The following is a 23,040-nucleotide window of genomic DNA, read 5'->3' on the forward strand; positions in this document are numbered from 1 at the left end:
TGACCTACGTATTGTCTCATCAGTAACCAAAAACATCACGAATGTGACATTTCGTACTGTTCTTGATGAAAGGCGCTGCAAACGGGTCCTATCGCAATTATCATCCTTGTTTGCAAACGGATTAGAAAGTGGACAACAGCGGGATCCCGCTGATGTCCCGCTCATTTAATTTTTCTTTTCCTTTCTTTCTTTTTTTTATTTTTTATATATTTTTTATTAATATATTTTTTAATAATATTATAAATTTTTTTTATAAATATTTAAAAATATTAAAAAATTACGGACGGGATAGGATAGCGGGAGCGAGCCCGACTGCCCACTTAATTATATTATACCTGCAGCCTCGATCGTCACGAGCAAAGCATGCACTTGCTAGATCTGCAAATTATATGCAGATCCACCATCGATATACATCCTATCGAAATGCCTATATATCCTATCTTGATTTTCTATTTATATATATATATATATTATATATGATCCATGTATTCTACTCTAAGGTGAGTTTAGTTATTAAATTCATCTCAATTCATTATTATAATTTTTTTAAATTTTAATATAAAATATAATAAACAATTTAACTTTTTTTAAATTTTAAAATAATAATAATATTAAAAAATAATATTCTAATAATATTTTATCATCTCAACTTAACTTAATTTAACTCACTTCAATATCTAAACACAATTTTAATATCTAGCCTCTTTAAATATTTTAGATTATTTTTTATAATTTTGGGCTACATCATGAGTACTGCAAAAAGTTGAATTTTTTTTTTGTCCTTTTTCAGAGAGAGCTGTGCCAGCACACGTTACGTTTTTTTTTTTGTTTTTTTTGGGTGCGTTTTGCACCAGACCCTCATCAGATCTCTCTATCCTCTCGACTCTCTCTCTCATCCCTCATCTCTCTCTTTTATCATCTCTCTCCTCAACTCTCTTTCTCATCAAAGCTCTCTATCATTCCTCATTGTCTCTCTTTAATCACCTCTCTGTCTCATCCATCACTCTCTTATTTATCAGTTCTCTCTTGAATCTATTTCACTCTATAAAATGGTACGATTGCTACTCACATCAAGTATGTGTCAGATGTAGCAAAATAGTAACTGCTACAAAAAATATTTCTTTCAAAAATTAGTTTACATAAATAATTGAAACCATTACGTACGGATCATGATGTGATTCAACTCTTTGCCGATGATGTAGCTAGTTAGGTTTCCATTAAGATAAAAAAAAAAATTAGTAATTAGCTGATGAATTAATATATACTTTAGATTATAACAACAAAATCTCTCCAACTTTTATTATCGAGAAAATATATTTATAATTATAAATTGTGTAGTCGTCACATAATTATTTTTAAAAAAATAAATAAAATATGAAGTTCACATGAAAAAAATTAATTTTTTAATAATAAATTTTATTTTTTTTTTAAATCGATTACGCGACATTTACACACTTTACGATTATATATAGAATTAACTGTACTTGCAACCAGCATTGTCCAACCGATGTTGAATCTTGATGTAAGTTGTCTACGTGTTTTATTAAAATGCTTTGAACGCTACAAAGGAGGCTAAAACATTAGCAGAGACACGTGCCAACAATGAAGCAAGAACTAAACTAGAGAGTTGATTGAGAGAGGCTCGGGAACGTGAAGCTATATATGCTTGTTCAGGCACCTAAAGAATTAAGGCAAACACTAAGTAGAAAGGAGCAGCAGACAGTGTTTAGAGAAGACATACTTCGCAGGGACATTGAAAATACTCAAAAACGTTACCAAGCAAGTGAGCACCAATGTGAGGAGTTGATTACCCAAGTTCCAGAATCTATAAGGCCTCTCTTAAGGCATATCGAATCTAGAATCGCTTCATGTTCTGAAGAGAGATTTTCACTTTGTTCTTCTGGAAACGTTGGCTCACTCTAGGCTTTTCAATTTTCTGCAAATACGTTTTAATCTAAGAGGCCTGATTGGATTTTGGGTTTTCAGGAAGTCGATCAGTTTTTGAGAAAGTAAAGGTTGGTGGTTTTTGGACTTGATTAATATTGGATTTTGGAATTAGAGCTGCAGAACATGAAATACTTGTTGTTGTTGTTTTTTTTTTTTTTTTTATAAATATTTTGGGAGATTTATCAAATTATAGAGAGGGAGAGATAATGAAAAGAGAGAAAGATGACGAGAAGATCATCATCCCAAACCAAAAGAAAAATCAATAGGAATAAATCATCATTCCTGTAGGAAGAAGAAAGCTTTTTGACAAAAAAGCAGAGAAATATGTGAGTTTGCAAACTGAGGGAGGGAGAGAGGAGAAATCCTTGAGTTCACTGCAGATTAATTTGCAAACTGAGGGAATTGGGGGGGGGGGGAACTTCTCAAGTATTGGGATTGGGAATTTGGAATTCTTCTGCAAAGAAATATAATAGTAGTGAAATGCTGTATTTTTTTCTTTAATTGACACACACCATGACAGATTCCATTACACGACGACTCCCACCAATGGTTGTACGTTGCAATTCTGGACACAAATAATGTGTTTTTTTCCTTAATTAATAAAGCTATTTTCAGATGATCAGCTTAATTCCATTAATAGTTAAATTATATTCAACGTCCTAAGTACTTCAAGTTAATTGCAAAACTTTTTTTAAGATAAGACTAAAAACTAGAAGAAAAATAAGAGCAACAATTCAATGACCTCTCAGATAAGGTAAGGACAATTATCCGTGTGAATCAATCATTTCAATTGTTTTGGAACACACAATAAAAAGCGCCAAGCATAAGTCGAACCCTGAGCTCCCATTTTAGCTAAATAAGCAGCCGGTGCATTTCCTTCTTGATAAATATGATTTATAACAAAGTCTCCACCTTCAAACAAGCTCATAGACTCCGCCCAAAAGTCTTTTAAATACCACACTCCACAACTCTTCATCTGAACCCAGGATACACAAACCAAAATATCAGACTCAATGTCCACATGTTGTAGCCCCAAAGAACAGCAATATTTCAACTCTATTAATAATGCCTTCAACTCAGCAAGATTATTAGAACCCACCCCAAGATAACAAGAAAAGGAAAGCACCATATAACCATTCAAATCCCGAATTACCCTCTTGCGCCTAGGCTCCCTGGGTTACCGAGACTGCAGTCATCAATATTTAATTTAAATCTTCCATGTCTAGGCTTCACCCAACAAACCAATTTAACCGACGTCAATTTAATCAGACTAAACAAAATGTTCAAATCTCTCAACCTCTCCTCGTTGGCAAATGCAATCTTTGTAAATTTAGGCAAGCTAGTTTGCACCTTCCCTATCCACACACAAATAGACCTCCAAATCACTTCTGCCAAGATGCATTTATCTTCCATCGTTGCCTAACACCTGCGTTGCCACAATTGCCAAATAATAATAGAAGGAAGGAGGCCCAAAATACAACCCATGACCTGGGACTTGGTAGACGCACGTCGAAACCAAAGTAACACCAACTCAAACCAATGTTTATTTGGATCATAAGGCACACCCAAGATAACTGAAAACCTCTTCCAAATCCCAGCAACAATGTCACCTACAATAAGAACATGATTTAAATCCTCATATCTTCCCTGCTCACAACAATTACTCTTGGAAGTAATAGGAATACCAACTCTCCTCAATCTATCATTCACACTTAGACTGTTATGAAAAGTCTTCCACATTAGTATGAAATTGTTTTTGGTAAAGCTTCATGCCACACCCATTTAGCCCAAGGCGCAGCTGGAGTGGTAACTCGAATACATTGCCAAGCACTTTTGGTAGAGAAACAACCATCTTTATTATGAAGCCAAACAAGTAAACCTTGACCAAATTTATGAGCACCCAAGTAACTACAAATCTCCTCTATTTTTTGTAGTCCCACTAGCCTCTCTAAGATTTCAACATCCCAACCATTAGAGATTTTTAAGTCAGCTAGCATAAACTTTGGCACATCCACCACAAGATAAGAATTAGCAAGAGGACTTTCATTCAACCAGTGATCCCACCAAAAAGAAATATTCCCGTCCCGGACCCTCCATTTCAAACTATCCAAGACCGCCGGTATGCACTTCACCACCATCTTCCAAAACCGTGAACCCTTTTTGGGGTCTAATAAAGAAACATGTTTCTCCCCAATATATATAGCCCGGAAAAACTAGGACCAAAGATCCTCCCCAGTCATAACCTTCTATGCAAATTTTATATGAAGAGAAGTCTGGACCTCATCAAAGTCTCGAAGCCCAATTCCCCCCCTCATCAGCCAGCTTACACATCGACTTCCAAGCAAATCATTTCTTTTTATCATTTCCCTCTTTTCACCTCAAAAAAATGAACTAAGAAGCTTGTTCAATTTTTTTAATATCCCTTTTGGCAATTGAAGGATAGACATAATATGTATCGGCATACTAGCGAACACGTGCTTCAACAAAATCAACTTGCCACCAGCCGAGAGACATTTTAATTTCCACCCCCCCAAGTTTATTCCTCACCTGATTAGTAATAGGTTCTACATGTAAGTTCGTAAGCCTCCCATTAACAATAGGTGCACCAAGATAAGTAAATGGAAAAATACCTTCACGAAAACCAGTGATATTGAGTAACTCCCTCTTCTGCCCTGTAGAAACATTCTTAGCAAAATATATTGCTGTTTTCTCCTTACTCACCCGCTACGCAGACCAAGACTCATAAGTCTTAATAACCTTTATCAATTTCTTCCCTCCATTAGCAAAAATCACTACATCATCAGTATAAAGAAGGTTAGAAACAAGAGGTGCACCTCTTGGGTGAGAAAATTTTTAATATTTCCACACAAAAAATTTTTCTTTAGTAAGCAAGAAAGCACTTCTTCCATAATGATAAAAAGGTCTGGCGACAACGAATCACCCTGTCGCAAACCCCGACTACCTTGAAAAAAATCCAGAGTCGTACCATTCATCATAATCAAATACTAAGGTGAAGCAATACAATTCCTGATCAATTCATTAACAGAAGGAGAGAAACCAAAAGCTGCCAAAACATGCAAAAGGAATTCCCACTCCACCCTATCATAAGTCTTAGCCATACCATGTTTCAAAATAACATTACCACCCATAGCCTTCTTATTGAGAGATTGCATCATCTCTTGCGTAAGATTGATATTATCAAAGATACTCCTACCTGGAATAAATGTACATTGCTCAGAGGAGATCAAAGAGGACAATAAAGGGGCAAGCCTCGCCACCAAGACCTTAGTGCAAATTTTGTAAAACACGGAAGATAAGCTAATAGGCCGAAACTTGTCAAAATCCGTCAGTTGAGCCATTTTTGGAATAAGTACTACAAAAAAAGCAGTATAGAATCTGGGAAGAGGAACCCTCTGAAAAAATTCCGTTACTGCCTCCACTACCTCCGACCTAACAATATCCCAACATGCACAGTAAAAACCTGACCCAAAACCATTAGGCCCTCGGGCTACTCTCTATGGGAATACTGAATACTGCTTGTTTCACCTCTTCTTATGTGGGTGACGAACAAAGTCTCAAATTAGCTTCATCCGAGATCACATTAGACACTAACTCACCCAAATCCAGAAGCACTACACGAGTAGATTGCCCTAAGAACTCCATGAAATATTGCACAGCCCCATCATGAACTTCTTGAGGAGACTTTAACGTTAAGCCATTGGGAAGACTCATCTCCATGATCTTAGATTGCTTCCATTTTTTAAGAATAGCATGAAAGTAACGAGAATTTTTATCGCCATGTCGCCACCATCTGACTTTAGCACATTGAGCTAACCGAACTTCTTCTCGATTATTCCAGGTATCCAACTCCATTTTTTAAGCAAACAGATCAAGCTCCACCTCTTCATCATACCTCAACTGCAACTAACTCTCCAACCGCTCAATTCGATCCTCCAACTCTTTAATATGCCCACTCGTCAATCCAAAACTGCTTTGTTCCATTCTTTTAGAGCTACTTTCAAATTTTTTTTTTTAATTTTGCTGCAAGTTTCAGGAGTCCACTACCGACTTCAGATTGATCCCAAACCTCTCGCACGCATCTAGTAAAATCCATATGATCCACCCACATCTGTTGAAAACCGAAAGGAGATGGCCCATTCATTGCAACATTCTTCACCAAAGAAATGACCATAGGTGCATGGTCTGACGAGGTACGAGGCAAATATCTCATGAAAGAATGCAAAAATGCCTGAACAAAATTCTGATCGGCCAAAGAACGATCCAAGCTAGCCCAACTATGAGAACGACCGGCATGCCCATTACACCATGAGAAACTCTTACCCAAGTATTTTAATTCCAATAATCCGCAAGAGTGTATCCAAGAATTAAACTCCTCCAAAGCCACCAAAGGACGTGGGCGACCACCTCGTTGTTCCTCATCAGAACAATAATGTTAAAATCCCCTGTTACTAACCATGGCTTAGTTCCGTTACTCTCCTTTGCAAGATCTGCCCACAACTCACGTTGTTGATCATAGGTGCATTTAGCATAAACAAATGAAGCTTTACATTTCATCAAACCATCTGACATGAGAACAAAAATCTGTTGAGTTATGCAGCTAACCATACTAACATTGACATCATTCATCCAAAAAATCCACTATTTACCACCCCAAGCACCATTCGATAACCATAATCAAATCCTAACACCCTTTTAATATCATCCAATAGTTCATCCTATAAAAAGGGCTCCGCTATCGCAACAACTTTCGGTTTATACAATCTCAAAATCTTTTTCAACCTGCTCTTAGAAGATCTAACCCCTCTAACATTCCAATACAATATTGGACTTATCATAAATTCAATTTAGAGGAACGGGTAATCACCCGTTTACTGCTGCAAACTTTCGTGCCAATATCCTCACCCTTTTATCAGAATCAGAAAAAACATCGTTACTCGACAAACCTTTGTCGACCACTATTTCTGTATCGGAGAAGCTGGCCAACTGATCAGTCATAACACTGCCCTCCTCATTCAACACTCTCTTAGTGTCCTACCCAACCAACATCCCACCTTGTAAGACTTCAGAATGATTCACCACTATGGCAAATATATTCTCCTGAGCCACTTCCACAAGACTCGATCGCATGTTACTTTCTAAAACCTGTATATTCAACTCCTCAAAAACAGAGTAATCCACCAAGACAGGAGACACCACCTTCGTAAGGACAATTAAAGCCTCTTCAGAATTATTCATCACATTAAATTCCACTTTAGTCTGATCCACTACCACAGGGCCAGAGCTTTGCACGACCGCCACCTCAACAACCAATGGAACCATCACCTCTAGAACAGAGGATACCCCTTTCGTAGAACCTTGTGTCTCCACCTCCTTTGCCTTATCCCCAGAAACCATTCCATGTGATTCCACCAACTGAAAAATAGCCACTTCCACATCTTTCCTGTCAACAATAGGTTGAACTTCACTAACCATCACAAAAGCATCCGAAACCTTACTTTCCATGCCTAAATCCTCCGCTTCATGACTCTGGCTTTGAACCCGATGGATTTGAAGAGTTCAGTTGTTTCGTGACTTCTCTATATTCAAAGTGAACAAGTTGCTTCTCTTTCTCCTCCCTTATCTTCCCTATATGCCCTTATATTTTACATTTCGTGCAAAATGCAAGTAATGTTTCGTACACCACCTCCTACCTACGACTCGTAGGACAAGATGGAGCCCCAATCCAGAATGATGAGAGAGGTGAATTTGCAGCATCTAGTTCTAAACACACCCTCGCCCTGTCAGTTCTAGTTGTACACCGCGTAGAATTATCACTCTAATTGATGGATGGTAGAAATTTGAAGCCAATCTTGGAAGCAAAACCCAGACCGGAACAACCGACGACTCCTCTTCAGAAAACTCAGGGGACCAGTGAAACGGATGATACGCCACTCCGTCGGTATCACAAACTTCCCTCGAGAAAGCCTTATTGAAATCCTCCTCCGACACTAATCGGACAAACACGTTATGTGGCTTTCTCATAGATGAAACCACGGCAACTCCAGACAAACCCCATCTATTTTTAATAATAACCTGATTGCATCCAAGGATGGTCTCTGTCTAAGAAACTTCAGGACCAAAGAAAACCTAAAAGGTTTAGTCAACTTCAAGATTTCCTCATTTGAGAACAAGAAATATACTTCTCCATCTATTGTTTTTGGAGCCCTTGATGGCAGAAGTATATCCGGGATCGGATGAGGGGTTGCAGATAGGAGATCTGCAAATGATTGATGCTTGGCCACCGGCATAGAGCCACCAGTGCCCCCCACAGCAGCCATGCAAAACGCACGTAAAAAAACCCTAGCAGAGAAAAAATCGCCTAAGGGTATCCTCATCATCAAAGCTATTATATATTGCAAAACATATTTGAAAATGTGTGGAACATGAAAAAATTATAAGAGAAGTACTGCTGCTAGCTGATGGGTCGTTTTCGATCCGCCATGCATGATCTCTCTCCTCGCCACTTAAAAAGCTAAAAAGATAAAGAAAAGGAAAAAAACTACCTTCGATCTAGTACTTCTGAACAGATATAGATATATATATATATATATATATATATATATATATATATATATATATATATATACTAGGAAGGTAGTAACGTGCAAAGCACGTATACCTAGTTGGGTGAATTTAAATCTTTTTAACAAAACTTATATGATTTTGTTAAAAAAAAAAAAAAAAATTGATTATTGAAAAATTTAATGGTTAAAAAATAAATTTTAGCAAATATGTTTAGATAATGATAGATTAGTGAAGTATAATAATTCAGAAAAGAAACATGCACCAAGAAAAGGAAGAGAGAGAAACACACAAAAGGGAAAAATCACAAAACAAACAGAACAACGAAAAAAGAGTAAAGAAACAGGGGAAAAAACTACCGCGTAAGACCAACACATAATATGGGAAAAAAAAAAGAGTGAATCTCAAAAGCTGAGTAGAAACCTGATTTTTGGAACAGAAGAGCTTAGGTGAGAAAGATGACACACCAGAGAAGAAAAAAGAACACAAATGAAAATTCAAAAGAGGCATTACCATTTATATATCTATAAACCGAGGGTTAAAAATGTAACTATGAAAAAAAAAAAAGGTCAGCCAACCATTGGAGGATAATAATGAGAATGAGAAAAAGCAAAGAAAAAAACACTAATCAGTTGACACATGTAAAACCATCACATTAATCTCATTCACTGCCCCTTCGGATAAGAATGAGAAAAACAAACTAATAAAAACTGACTGACTGACAAACATAGACCAAAACACTCCTCCCATACCCTCAACCTGACACACAAGCCCATCTGTCCATCTCTTTCCCCAAATTGAAACTATCCATTTCCCGCCCCCAATGAATAAAAGAGCATAGTTAAGAACTATGTAGTTAAGAAACCAAATAAATTGAAAAAACAAAAACAAACAATGAAATCCAAGAAAAAATGGAACTGCCCTTCGTATAGATTCACAATGAAGTAAAAATATAATATTGACAGCCAAGAAACACAAAACGAATACACGTCATACGTTATGTTTACGATTCACAATGAGTTATACAATACATCATTTATGTTAAAAGTTATGTTGTGAATAAAACATAATATGAAAACAATTATGCTCCATAACTGCTAAATAAGCAAAAATCGTGTATTACATCACAACTGCATACCCACCAACACAGATGATATTTTAAAACATGTATCAAAACTAATTTAATTCATGAACCTTTTTTTCCTAGAAACAACGACAGGAAAAAAATAAAAAACAAATTTTGAGCTACCCATGAGAATCACGTATAATAGCATATATATATATATATATATATATATATATATATATATATATTAAAAAAAACAACCACTAATATCGTACGGAAGAAAGAATCCTAGAGTTAATATGAACCTACAATATCAGTTGGATTGTTCTGGTTATACTCCATCTTCTTCGACTCCACCACCTTCTCTAGTGTCTATTGATCCCGTTCCTCCATTGTTTCTGAAGAATACATGCACGAACAAACACCAACCAAGTCAAAATCATATTTAGGCGTTCACCAAGGGGGGAAAAGGGGAAAAGGATACATGAGATGTTTTGCTTTCTCATAAAGGAGGAAAGAAAAGATGCAGAGAAAGAGAGTGGCTCGGTGTGGGCTACGACATAGATGAGAAAGAAAAGAAAAGAAAAAGAGAGGAAAAATTTTCGAGAGAAGAAAGAAAAAAAAGATGCGGAGAAAGGACAAAATCAATTGTTCTAGGTACAAGCAAAATGGCGCACCAATCGCGTACCCAGTGCTGAGGTGGATTGTTTTACTAGATGCCCTTTTGAAAAGGAAAACTCTTCTTTCAGGCAATGTTTGAGCACCGATGCGCACCGAAGCTGACATGGTTAATGAAACGGTGTGTGCTCGTGAGGTGGGAGACAAAATTTGAAGGGCTTTGTGGGAAAAGTTCCAAACGGCACGTTTTGCATTTTTAATCCTAACTCAGTGCGTTTCATTCTACCTTACACCAATTCCTTCTCCTTTCATCGTCTGCTCCTTCTCCTTCATCCATTCTCGTCAACTGCTCCTTCTCCTTCATCCATTCCTGCAACCTTATCCTTTTTCCTCATTACCTGCTCAGTCCTAGTTTCATTGTTGAAGGCGGTTCCCCATTCCCCCCTCAGTCGCAGCTTTGGCGTGTTTTCCGTCGTCCTCACTCTGTAAGCAAGTTCAGTAACCATCAGTAGGTCTCTCTCTATTTTTGATTTTTAGTTTTATTTTTTTATTTGATTTCAGAACCAATCTGTTATTTATTTTTTGATTTTGTTGTAATTAAGGTTTATCTACTTTGTGTAGCACAAAATTAGATAGAGGTATTACAATTTGTGAACTCAACACCAACTCAAGAAGATAAACCAGGAGATTAAGGTTGAGGGGTCTGGTTCATTTAAATAAATGGGTTTGGTGAAGGTTGGCTCATATACGATATGAACCCAACACGTTGGCCCTATCTTGCTCATGATACTTGTAATTATCTATTGAGTTGGTTTATTAACTTCAATTTTAGCTCATAGTCTGCATAGACATTTATACCAGCAAGCTTATGTCCTCAAGAACAGGTGATGGCTTTCTTTTTCGAAGGTAACTTTGTAATAGTATTACTTGTGCTAAACACTAATATTAGTACATCATGAATTCTCATTACTAGCAGACCTGTGCAATTTGCATGTATAGAATTTTTTTTTTAAATAAAAAGTACTATATGTACTAACAGGATAGGAAATTGAATTATGTGGTTGAATAGGAGAAAAGCTCCTTACTTCCAAACTTACATGTTTTAATAGATTTTCACCAATTGGTTTGTCTCAGTGATTTTAGATGTTACAAAACTTCGGGCTACATATTTGTGTTTTCTGTGCATATTGTCAAGCGCATTTATTTAAATTTGTAATGTTGTGTTTTAATTGTGTTCAGATCATGTGTAATCGGTGGTCATGTGCTCAAACAGAACAGAGATGTTTGTCATTGTGTTGAGCAGAACAAAGATTGTAAAGAGGGAGTTAGGAGTCCACAACGACCAACTTGATATTCAAAGGCAACAAGCAGACATCCGGCATGAACGCATACTTCTTCGTATCTATTGGGTGATTTATATTTTAATTTCGTTGTACTTGATACGATCACAGTGAATACCCACTGATCAAGGCAACTTGATATATGGTTGATGCAGTAGGAAAAAAGCTCCAAGAATGTCTAGACCAGATCCGTGTGTATGTAGTCACCATAGTGCCATTAGTATGCTGTAACCCTATGAGGTTTTGGCTCTCTAGTTTTGTTAGTCATTTGATGTTGTAATAGAATTATGGATGTAGCTGGAAACTCTATGTATGTAGAAGTTCACATATTACTGATGTATTGTGAACTATTAAATGTGTATGTGGAAATTGTAATTTAATCCAGTTGATGAAAGAAGGTATTGAGGTTACACTTGAGTTGTACATCCTAATTATTTATTTATAAAAAGAACCAAGCAGAGTGCATGAACAAGCAGAGTAATCCGAATAAAACAAGCAGAGTGCGTGAATAACGGGCCATGAGCACAATCTTGAGACACATAGTAGCAAAATACGACCTGTAGCATTATTTCATATACCATTCAGTTGGTAATTTCATCCACGAGTTCAGTAGGTAATGTCGTGTGCAAGATAATTGAGTCACCCACTCAATACCAATGTTTTGAATACCGTACCGGATGGCGTACCGGTCAAGACACTGGAACGAAATATTTCGGTACCGGTACCGTTTCGTGTACCGTTTCGGGATAGTCGATATATGAATAAATTATATATATAAATATATATAACAATTATATTCTAAAATAATAGTTTATATATGAATAAATTATATATAAATACATACATACATATAAATTATAAATAGTCTAATCCAAATTGGGGGTCAAAAAATAAACTTGTAGTTTGAAAAAACGAAAAAAAAAAAAAAAAACACAGGCCGAAATATCGGCCGGTACCGGCCGAAATATAGGCCGGTACAGGCCGAAATTTAGGCCGAAACGGCCGGTACCGGCCGAAACGGCCGGTATTTTGGCCGGTACGGTATATATCTAGTACCTGTACCGGCCGGACGGCCGAAACGAAAAATTTCGGCCGTACCGGCCGGTACGGTACGAAATTAAAAACAATGCTCAATACACTAATGAAAATAACACTACTCTTTGTTCCTTCACTCAATACAAATTAGTTCACCTGCCATACATGTTGCCAATATATGCCAATACATGCAAATTAGTCCAAATATTTTGCAAACTTCCACATCAAATTTATATTGTAGCTAGTAGTTTCAGTTATCAATCAGATTTTCCCCAAGTACATTGACTTATGGCCACGGTTGTGTCCAGACAAGCTATCCGGCTGGGATCCATCCACCCCTAATTGCATCTGTGAACATAATATAACAGTTAAAAACTCATCCACATGTAACAAAATCTAACACTTTAGATAGAGTGACCAAGTTAAACAAGATCAATTACACTTTCTTGAGTCTCAAAGCCAAACTGGATTCAACTAAAGTCCAACACTTTGGTAGTGTTTTGGGGCGGCTAACAACACATAAAAAAAACTAGATTAATTTAAAGAACTCTGGATAGAGATATTTGTAGGATTTAATTGATCTGGGTGCTTCTCAGAGAACTGCAAAACTGATGTTTGATAATATGTTACTTTCTTGATAGCAAAAAGCTTATTTTCTTTTGTCATGTGAAGTACATTCTCAACTGATGAGGTGTAGCTTGTAGATTTGATGTAACTATTCATTACTTAGTACAATAAGAAATTTACTAGATTGTATATTCTGGGTTGAGAAACTTTGGTCTCAAGCAATCGGTGGACACACCTCGACCACGACTTCTACAGCTACAATGTATGTACTGCTAAATGCATAGAAAAATATCCTAAATGTATTTCTACTAAATGATGGAAGTTTAAGCTACAATGAGTTTGTAAGCAGAGGACTGACCTTGATAGAGATTTAGGACTTCTTGGCAATCACCGATCTACAATCGGTGGGTCGCGTGCAGGCAGAGGTGGGTCGCGGAATTGTTTTTTTTTTCGAATATTGGCGCGCAGTTGGGAGAAGAGATAGACTACAACGGGTGGGTCACTCAGTGCTCCATTACATTTTTTTTGTAAGAGTAGATTCACACGCAAAAGGGAGAAGAGCCAGATGAGAAAGTGAAGCCGAGGGTTCTTCCTCTCTTTTGATCTTGAAGTCGAGGCTTTTTTATGTTTATAGTTTGCTGTCTGTTTTTTCTCATTTTATTTTTATCTAGTTTTTTCTCCTTAGCGCTGATCCTCCTCGATCTACTGCCTTCCGAAAACCTCCGACCAACACTCGACGCCATTTTAGCCTCTCTGATCGTCGATCTTCATGCTCGCAGAAGAAGAATGTGATTATGCCCGGTGAGTTTTAAGCACCCGCGGCCACAGCTGTGCGGTATTTTCAGTCGCAACTGCGTACCAGAGGAGCTTCGGTGGCCACGCGCAGCCCCACCGGTCTAAGAGGCCTCAGATCCTTCAGATCTACTCGTCCATTCACCTCCTCAGGTGGAGCATGTCATACACACGCCGCCACCGCCTGTGTTGGTTTGTTGCGGTCGACTCGGCTTAGATTTCGACTGTTCTATATTACCGCTTTCTCTAATCAGTGATCTTGTAAGAGGGATAATGGATCTCTCTAAAAATCCACTCCAGACAATATGTGACAGTACACCCACCACCACCACCACCACCGCCGCTTCTAGCGGAGGAACTACCGCTTCAAGTGATAGTTCTATTGTTCGCTTTTTTGCGAACATTTTTCCGTCTTTATATAAGACGACGTCCTCTTGTTGGACAGGGGTAGGGATCAAAAAAATGGTCCCAAATAAACCCCACCCCCTCTCCATGTATTTAGCACTATTTTCTATTGCTTTGGAGCGATTGTTGGGGAATCCCACCCCGTCCTCATATATCACTTTTTCTGTTTAATAAAATTAACTTGCTTAAAAAAAAAAAAAAAAACGCGCCAACCGCTTTTCTTTCTTTCATATCAATTCTCTCTCCTCCATTTATTACTCTCATCACTGTTCCAACTGCAACCATCACTTTAATTTCACAAGGGAAATGCTATATCTCCCGCTACGACTCCTGCTGGAGATTAGTAGTGTATTTTTTATGTGTTTTTTAAAGTTATTTTTTATATAGGTTTTTTTAATAATTTTTAATATTTTTAAAAAATAAAAAATATTTAGAATATTATTAAAAAATATTTTCTTAATAACGACGTAAAATAAAAAAATCATAAAAAAATATTTTTTTTATTTTACTTCGTGATTAAGAAAGTATTTTTTAATGATTTTTTTTTTTACTTTCTATTTAATGAAGTGTTTTTAATAATATTCTAAATTTATTTTAATTTTTTAAAAATATTTTTTATAATTTTTTATTTTACTTCATGATTAAGAAAATATTTTTTAATATATAGTTTTTTTACTTTCTGATTAAGAAAATAGTTTCTTAATGATGTTTTAAATTTATTTTATTTTTTTAAAATATTTTAAAATAATAAAAGATCTATATAAAAAATTACTTAAATAAAACACATATAAAATAACACTACACCCCTAGCAAGAGCTCCCAACGGTAGTCCCAGCGGGGCTGTAGCATCACCCATTTCACAATTCTCATTTCAGCAAATATCTGAATGAGACAAAAAGTTATATTTAATAATATTATATTTGATTTAATTTCCTCTAAACTATATATCAAAACTCATTTGTATCTGTCTTGATTTGATTTAAATTTATCTCAATTTATTATTATAATTTTTTTTAAATTTTAATATAAAATATAATAAATAATTTATTTTTTTTTTAATTTTAAAATAAGAATATTATTAAAAAATAATATATATTTTATCATTTTAATTCAATTTAACTCATCTTAATTTAATACAAAGTTTACGAGTAAAACATTGATCTCTTTCACGGTAAAAATAAAAAATAAAATAAAACCATAAATTCATCAAAAAAATGGCCAACTGCCTTTATTTTTTTCATGTTAATTCTCTCTCCTCCATTTATTACTCTCATCATTGTTCCAACTACACCCATCACTTTAATTCCAAAATTTTCATTTCAGTCGGTGCCTGAAAGACAAAAACCAGTAGAAAAACAAAATACCGGAAGAACAAAAATTACTGTTTCAAATCGATAGAAGCTTATAATCATAGAATATATATATATATATATATATATACATACTAGCGGTAGAGCTACGTGCGAGGCACGTTTGTCTTGTATTATTATAAAATAAATTATTTAAAAATATAAACATTTAATGTATAAAAAAAATAAATGAGAATAATATAGCTCATTCAAATTGCAACTTATAGTTACATGGTGTACTACATGTCTTTTTAATGGAAAATGTAAGTATGCCGCCTAAATTTACTTCTTCATTTTGATTGTTCATGTATTTATTTTATACTTTTACTATGATTGAGAAAGTAGCTTTTAATGTATTAATGTATTTTTTTTATTTGTTAAAAATATTTAAATATATATTAAAAAAATATGAAAAAAAAGAAAAAAATATCAAACAAGTGCTCAGAGTGACATTATTCTACTGAAGGAATAAATCTTCACAATCTTTTCACTCTCTATATTCTATATTTTTTTTAATTTTTGTTATTTTTTTATCAAATATTTATTATATGAATAATGAATAAATAATTTCAAATAATTTAAAAATATTAAGTTAAAAAAAATTTAAAAACAATATTAAAAAATTTAAAAATTTAAAAAAATGTAAAATATAAATTGTGATAAAAATTGTATAGTAAAATTCTTATAAAAAATGTAAAATATAAATTGTGGTAGAAATTATATAGTAAAATTTATAGAAGAGTGTAACGTCATGTGAATAGTTGGTGGGTGGGGGGTCGCATCAACTAAAACAACAACAGCCTTGCAAACTAATGAATACGGACCCCAGCCAGCCTCGTTTTGTGCCTTCGAGTGAGAAAATCTAATTAGCAAAATGGCGGCACATGAGATCAAATCAATATGAAAGGAAGAAATGAAAAGAAAATTCAGAACAACGTAAAAATACAAGCAAGTACCATCATTTATGCATGTATGTGTTATTGTGTATATGCCATCAGTCAATCAGTCAGAAAGAAGAGAGAGAGAGAGGACGTCATGACGCCCTTTTCTAGCCTGACCCTCTCTCCTACCGCTATTATCCCATGCGCTTCATATCTACCTGTCTGCCTGTCTTTTTCCCTCTTCCTCTCTCTCTTTCTTTCCCTTTTTCTTTCCCTCTCTTTCTTTTTCCCTTGTTAGCCATGCGCAGCGCCCTTTAGTCGATTCTTCCTCTCCAAACAACCCAGCCACCTTCGGCCACTAGCTGCTCCCCTGACGCCGACAACCACTCTCATGGACTCAAGCTACCGTTAAAGCCCCCACGGCAGCCCTATTCTCCCTGCAACTCAATTTGCCGAATGGGTCAAATGTTTTCTCCACCATAGTGCCATCGTACGCCATCCCCACGCCACCGCACCACCACCATCGAGCTCCTCTTCCTCCGGCAACCACCCCCACGGACTCAAGCCACCGTCGAAGCCCCATGACAGCCCTCGTCTCCCCGCAACTCCCTCTCCCGAATGGGTCTCACACGGTTTCTCAACCATACCGCCTTCGTACGTTGTCCCCACGCCACCGCACCACCACCATCGAGCTCCCCTTCCTCCGGTGACTACCCCATGCTCTGTTGCCGTGATTTTATGATATTTTGTGTTGTGATTTTGTAATCTATTGTGATGATTTTGTGATATTTTTATAGTGATTTTGTGATATTTTTATAATGATTTTGTGATATATTGTGATATTTTATAATATTTTCGTGGTAATTTGAGGATCTGTTGTTGTGATTTGTGGTATTTTGTGAAGAGTAATGTGAGGATGTAGAGAGTACGAGGAAGGAAAGCGTAAAATAGAATTACTGTTCAATACTGTTGATCTTACTGTTTATTACTGTTCATTAGACGATAGAGGCTTTTAAGTATAAGAGCATTGGTAGTGGTTTATGCATCTTCATATGCAAAATCACATCTTTTAAAGATTGATTTTGCATATGAAGAACTTGTTCCACATTGGATTATGCATTTTTAAATCAAATAATAATAAAATATTCATTATTATTATTATTTTTTTTTTTGGCTACAAATTTGGATGGTTTATTTTATGCATCTAGATAGTCCATTGCTAATCTGGATGGTCCAAAATCAACTTAATAGAAAAACATTTAAAATTAAATAAATTCTGGAGTTCAAAATTGGATGGTCCAAAATCAACTTAATAGAAAAACATTCAAAAATAAATTGAGTTCAAAATCTGGATGGTCCAAAATCAACTTAATAGAAAAACATTCAAAATCAAATAAATTTTGGAGTTCAAAATCTGGATGGTCCAAAATCAAATTACACTACCCGAAGGCAAAAACATTCAATAGACCATCCAACTCAAATAAATTCAACTCCAAGTCCAATAAATTTCATACAAATTCACAACTTAATATAATGTAATTCCATACAAATTCAACTACCCAAATAAATTATATACAAATTCAACTGCCCCAAAATAGATTCCATACACATTCAACTTCCAACCAAAAGAAATTCCATACACATTTATCCTTAAACCTCATGTATTAAAATCAACTTAATAGAAAATCCACAAACTTGATTTTAATACAACTTGAACTACTTCAAGTTGGACTTGGCAGCTCCATATGTCAACCAGCAGCTCCACAGCAGCAGCTCCACATCAGCCCAGCTCCACAGCAGCTCCACAAAAAAATGATGCAATTTGGTGCAACCAGCAGTACAAAAATTACCCAAAATATGTCACCAGCAACTCCACAACAACCCGGCTCCACAACAGCCCAGCTCCACAACAGCTCCACAAAAAAATAATGCAATTTGGTGCAACCAGCAGTACAAAAATTACCCAAAATATGTTACCACAATCAAAACAATTACAAAATACCATCGTACAAACATACAACTATGTACGAGATATAGCCTTATTCCTTTGTTCCTCAATGATCTCCATTTGAAGATTATGGAAATATTCTTGCTGCAAACCATTCATAGAATTAACATCCAAGTTCATAATTTCCATATCAGTTTTTCTCTTTTTAAGAGCTACCAAGTCAGATTTCTCTCCTGCAATCTTAATTTCCAACTCAAGTTTTCTCTTCTTAAGAAGTACTAACTCAGATCTTTCATTCTCATACTTCAATTGCGATTCTCTTCTCTCCATCATAGAAGTCCTCCTATCATCTTTCATTTGGTTTAAGGCCTCATTAATTACTATGTTTTGTCTTTCGTTACATTTTCTTTCTTTTTCTCTTGCTTTTTCAACCTTCTTGCCCATAGGTCTCTCACAATCGACGAACACATTTTCCATGTCTTCAACTAAAGGTATTGAGTTTGGAGTAATACTTAAACTTGTCCCATTTTTTTTCCTTTTTGTGAGGTCCATGTGTGTTTGCCATTTCGGTTGGTTCTTCAATAAATTCCAACAATGATCCATGTTAAAGTTTTGTTTTTGGTTCTCTTTGTACAAGATTTTTGCCTTATCAATCTACAAAATAATGGAACAAGATACAACTAAACACATTGCAAATACGTAATAATTAGAACCACAAAACATAGGAAAAAGCATTATACCTTGTCTTGCTCGGTCGCACCACTTGGATGTATTCCTTCAATTTGGGCTAAGCAACCACAGAATTTATTGACACATTTTTGAATGATTGACCACCGATTGGTCAAGGAGGGTATAGACCGTTCTTGACAATTAGGTTTTTTAAATGTGTGGTAGTAGTCATAAATTCTACTCCACATTTGTGTAGATGATTGATCAGTCCCCCGTATGGCATCCATACTAATGTTAAGCCAAGCTGAAATGAGGAGAGTATCTTCCTCTATAGTAAATGACACACCCCGCTGGGATTTTTGTTTCTTTTTTTCCCATTGGGGTTGTGTCGCTTGGCCATCAACACTTGCACTGCCCATAGGGGGGTTGTTAATATCACATTCACCACTTTCCAACAGTGTGGTGAAGAAGGGATCCTCATCAATTAAACAGTTCATCCTTCAACAAAATATTGAAGGATAAAATGTTACTAAAACTGCCTCAATAGAAAAAGTATGTATGCAATATGGAGTGACTTAATGTATGTATGCAGTGCACATGGTTTAAAGGCATGCATACCTGCTGACTTAATGTTTTGATACATATACACTCCAAATCAAGAAAAATGGCAGAGAACATAGGCACTGTTTTAAGCAAAATCAATCTTTTGCTTAAACCACAAGGTAAATTCATATGTTGTTTCATAACATTAGTATCACTTTTGGGCAGAAACAAGATAAAAAAAAGACCTAACTATTCACGAGAATTAGTTTTGGTTATCTATGTTGGTTTGAAGTTGAGGCTATCTATAGATTTAATTGCTTAATTTTTTTTTTTACAGTGGTTGTCACTGAGATATGCAATTTTCAGTTTAGAAGTTATTCAAGCAACTATAAAGATTGCCAAACAAGAGGGTCTTTTTTGTGTCTCTGGATTTGGCCAGTTTTGAGGTATAAATGTAATTTCAGATAGAAAAAATATGATCAACATGTCCATCAACCTAAAGATATGAACACACATCTATATAGGGTAATGAAAGCTCACGAGTTTTAGATAATATTTTTCACTCTTCAACCAAAAAGTTAACTTAAGTATTCCCCTTCAAAGCAAATGAGAATCAAAAAGAGTTTTGAAAGGGACTCGATGGAGGTTGAAGAAAAGTTGCATGTTCTAATATTTTTAAATTTTTTTGCTGCTCTTGAAAGGAAACCCAGCATCATTATTGCTGCTCCTCTTATCTTCCTTTTTAATGTGGATACGTATTGTATTGAAAAGGAGACAAATTTTCATGAGCTAACTTAATCTTTGGGCAGAAACAAGATAAAAAAGAGACCTAACTATTCACAAGAATTAGTTTTTAACCTTATGTGCATCTCTTATTCAAGAATCAGTTTTTAACCTTAGGCTTTATTATATGCCTAAAGATAAATGGGTTTTTACACGACTTTCTCTTATACACATGGCTACTTTCTGTTATTATATGCCTAAAGATAAATGTGAGAATCTTTGTCATGTTTGAACTCAACTTGGTATTATACAGAGTAGTTTTCTTCATTTTGGCAATAAAAGGGCAGAGAACATAAGCAAAGCATACCAATCAGTAGCTGTAATTAGCATACATTCTCATTTGCAAACCACAAGAAGTAAATCCCAAATTTTTACAGACAGCATATACAACACTTGCACTGTTTTTCACAAGAAATAAGAAGCATGTATCCCTATTCTCGGTTCAATACACTGCTCTATGTATCCCTATTCTCGGTTCAATATCAGGGAAAATCACACAAAATACCGTAAAAAAACTCTAATCAGGAGAAATCACACATTCCATAGAAAATCACACAAAACAATTTCTGAAATTAAAACAAGTGGCTTGCACGAAATCACCTTTTCTAGGGTTTCCAAATAGCCGCACGAAATCGAGTACTGGGCAAGAGAAGAGGTCGTCGTTGATGAAGGAACAGCCCCGTGGTGCACTTGAGCTTTCACGGCTTTGGGCAAAGGTGTAGCAGAGCAGAGAGAAGAGAGAGGAAGGAGGAAGACTTTCGAGGGAAATGGGTTTGTCGAAGAGAAGAGAGCAGAGAGAGCAAGAGAGAGCAAGAGAGAGGAAGGAGGGAGGGAGACTTTTCGAGCAGAGAGAGCAGAGGGAGGAAGACTGGTTCGTCAAGGGCTCCGGGTTTGTCGAAGAGAAGAGAGCAAGAGAGAGGATGGAGGGAGACTTTTCGCGCGAGAGAGAGGAGTCATTCGGATGGAAGAGAAAAAATATTATTTTTAATGTTTGAAGATTAAAACAGTGCTTCTTCAAATTTGAAGAAGCACTGTTTATAGCTATGGATAAAAATGAAGATGAATAAACCAATGCAGATGATTTTAGAGGCATATTCTTCAAATTTAAAGATGAATATAAAGATAAAGAAGCCACTGCCAGTGCTCTAAGAAGATATATAGGTTTATCGGTCGCATCTCATTATTATATCATCTAGCTAGCTTGAATGAATTCCCAAATATGTGAAGACATGATTGATGATCAGAGGGTAGCGCGCGTAGGTCACCATGCAGCAACCTACCCTCCCTCCTACTTAACCCCTGACCGACAGGAGATGCATTCCGAAGAAGGAAGACCTGCATGCAAGATGAAATTATATGCGGCTTTTTTTTTTTTTTTTAGTAAATTTGTTTTATTACATCCAAAATAGTTATTAGAACTAGTAGTATTTAATTTGTCATAGATATTATTACCAGAATCTTCATGATGTTAGTCGTGGACGTTGGAGCCAGCGAGGTAAGCTAGCGGTTCATCCAATTAATATATTCGTGGAGTCATGAAACGAACATATATTATGGCTAAACCGAGAGCTAACGCGGGAGGGGCATGTAGGAGGGCCGCTTGTTAAGTTTTAACTTACAGAGAACTAAGTGGAGGGAGGTAGGGAATATATGGAAGAAGTGAAGGAAGGTGAATTCGGAAAGAAAAGAAGGAAGATCTTAGAATTAAGCTTATATTTCAATACAAATTTTTATTTTTGCATATATTTATTTTTTATATATTACATACATATATATGGTCAGTTTTATAGTCTACTTTTATTAATTGTACAAATTCTTTTATTCTCATTTTTCAATCATCTGGTCTACCCAATAATTTAGTCATACTTTATTTTTCATATTCTGTTAATTCCAATTATCTGATCCTATCCAGTAATTTGAACCTCTGTTTACTTTACTCTTATTTCATATCTACTTCAATCCCGCTGTCCTTTGGTGTGTGTATATATATCTACTTATATATAAAGTGCGAATTGCCTATAAACAGTATTTTCGTTCCCAATTTTACCCCTGCTTCTATTCCTAAATTTTGGTTTTGCCACTGAAATTCTTCCCATTTTGCCCCTAATTCTCCCGCACGCGAGGCCCTCCTCCCCTCTCCCCCGTCCGTTTCTTCATCTCCTGCAGTGCGCCGCCGCACGCCGTCGTGCTCGACACCGCCGCTCTTATTCTCTTTCCCTCCGACCGGCGTCCATTCCCTTCCAATCTCAACCGCTCTCGTGCAGCCGTTGACTGCCACGAGCGAATCCACGCCGCGGCCCGTCCGATTCTTCGTCGCCTCTAGTGCGCCGCCGCACGCCGGCGTGGCTAACACCGCCCCACCCATTCTCTTCCCCTCCGTCCGGTGTTCCTCCCCTTCCAATATCAGCCCCTATCGTGCCGTCGTTGACGGCCACGAGCGAATCCAAGCCGCGGCCCGTCCGATTCTTCGTCGCCTCCAGTGCGCCGCCCCACCCATTCTCTTCCCCTTCGTCCG

At 36.3% G+C, this 23,040-nt stretch overlaps 1 long non-coding RNA gene across 1 annotated transcript; it reads left to right on the plus strand.

The window, feature by feature from the left end:
* The first annotated feature begins 10,497 nt into the window (after positions 1 to 10,497).
* Positions 10,498 to 11,970, plus strand: LOC109002089. The gene is made up of 3 exons (XR_001997962.2): positions 10,498 to 10,725; positions 10,835 to 11,119; positions 11,453 to 11,970. It is a non-coding gene; the product is annotated as an uncharacterized LOC109002089 (long non-coding RNA).
* The last annotated feature ends 11,070 nt before the right edge of the window (positions 11,971 to 23,040 follow it).

Source organism: Juglans regia, chromosome 2, assembly GCF_001411555.2.
Source record: "Juglans regia cultivar Chandler chromosome 2, Walnut 2.0, whole genome shotgun sequence".
Classification (NCBI taxonomy): Eukaryota; Viridiplantae; Streptophyta; class Magnoliopsida; order Fagales; family Juglandaceae; genus Juglans; species Juglans regia.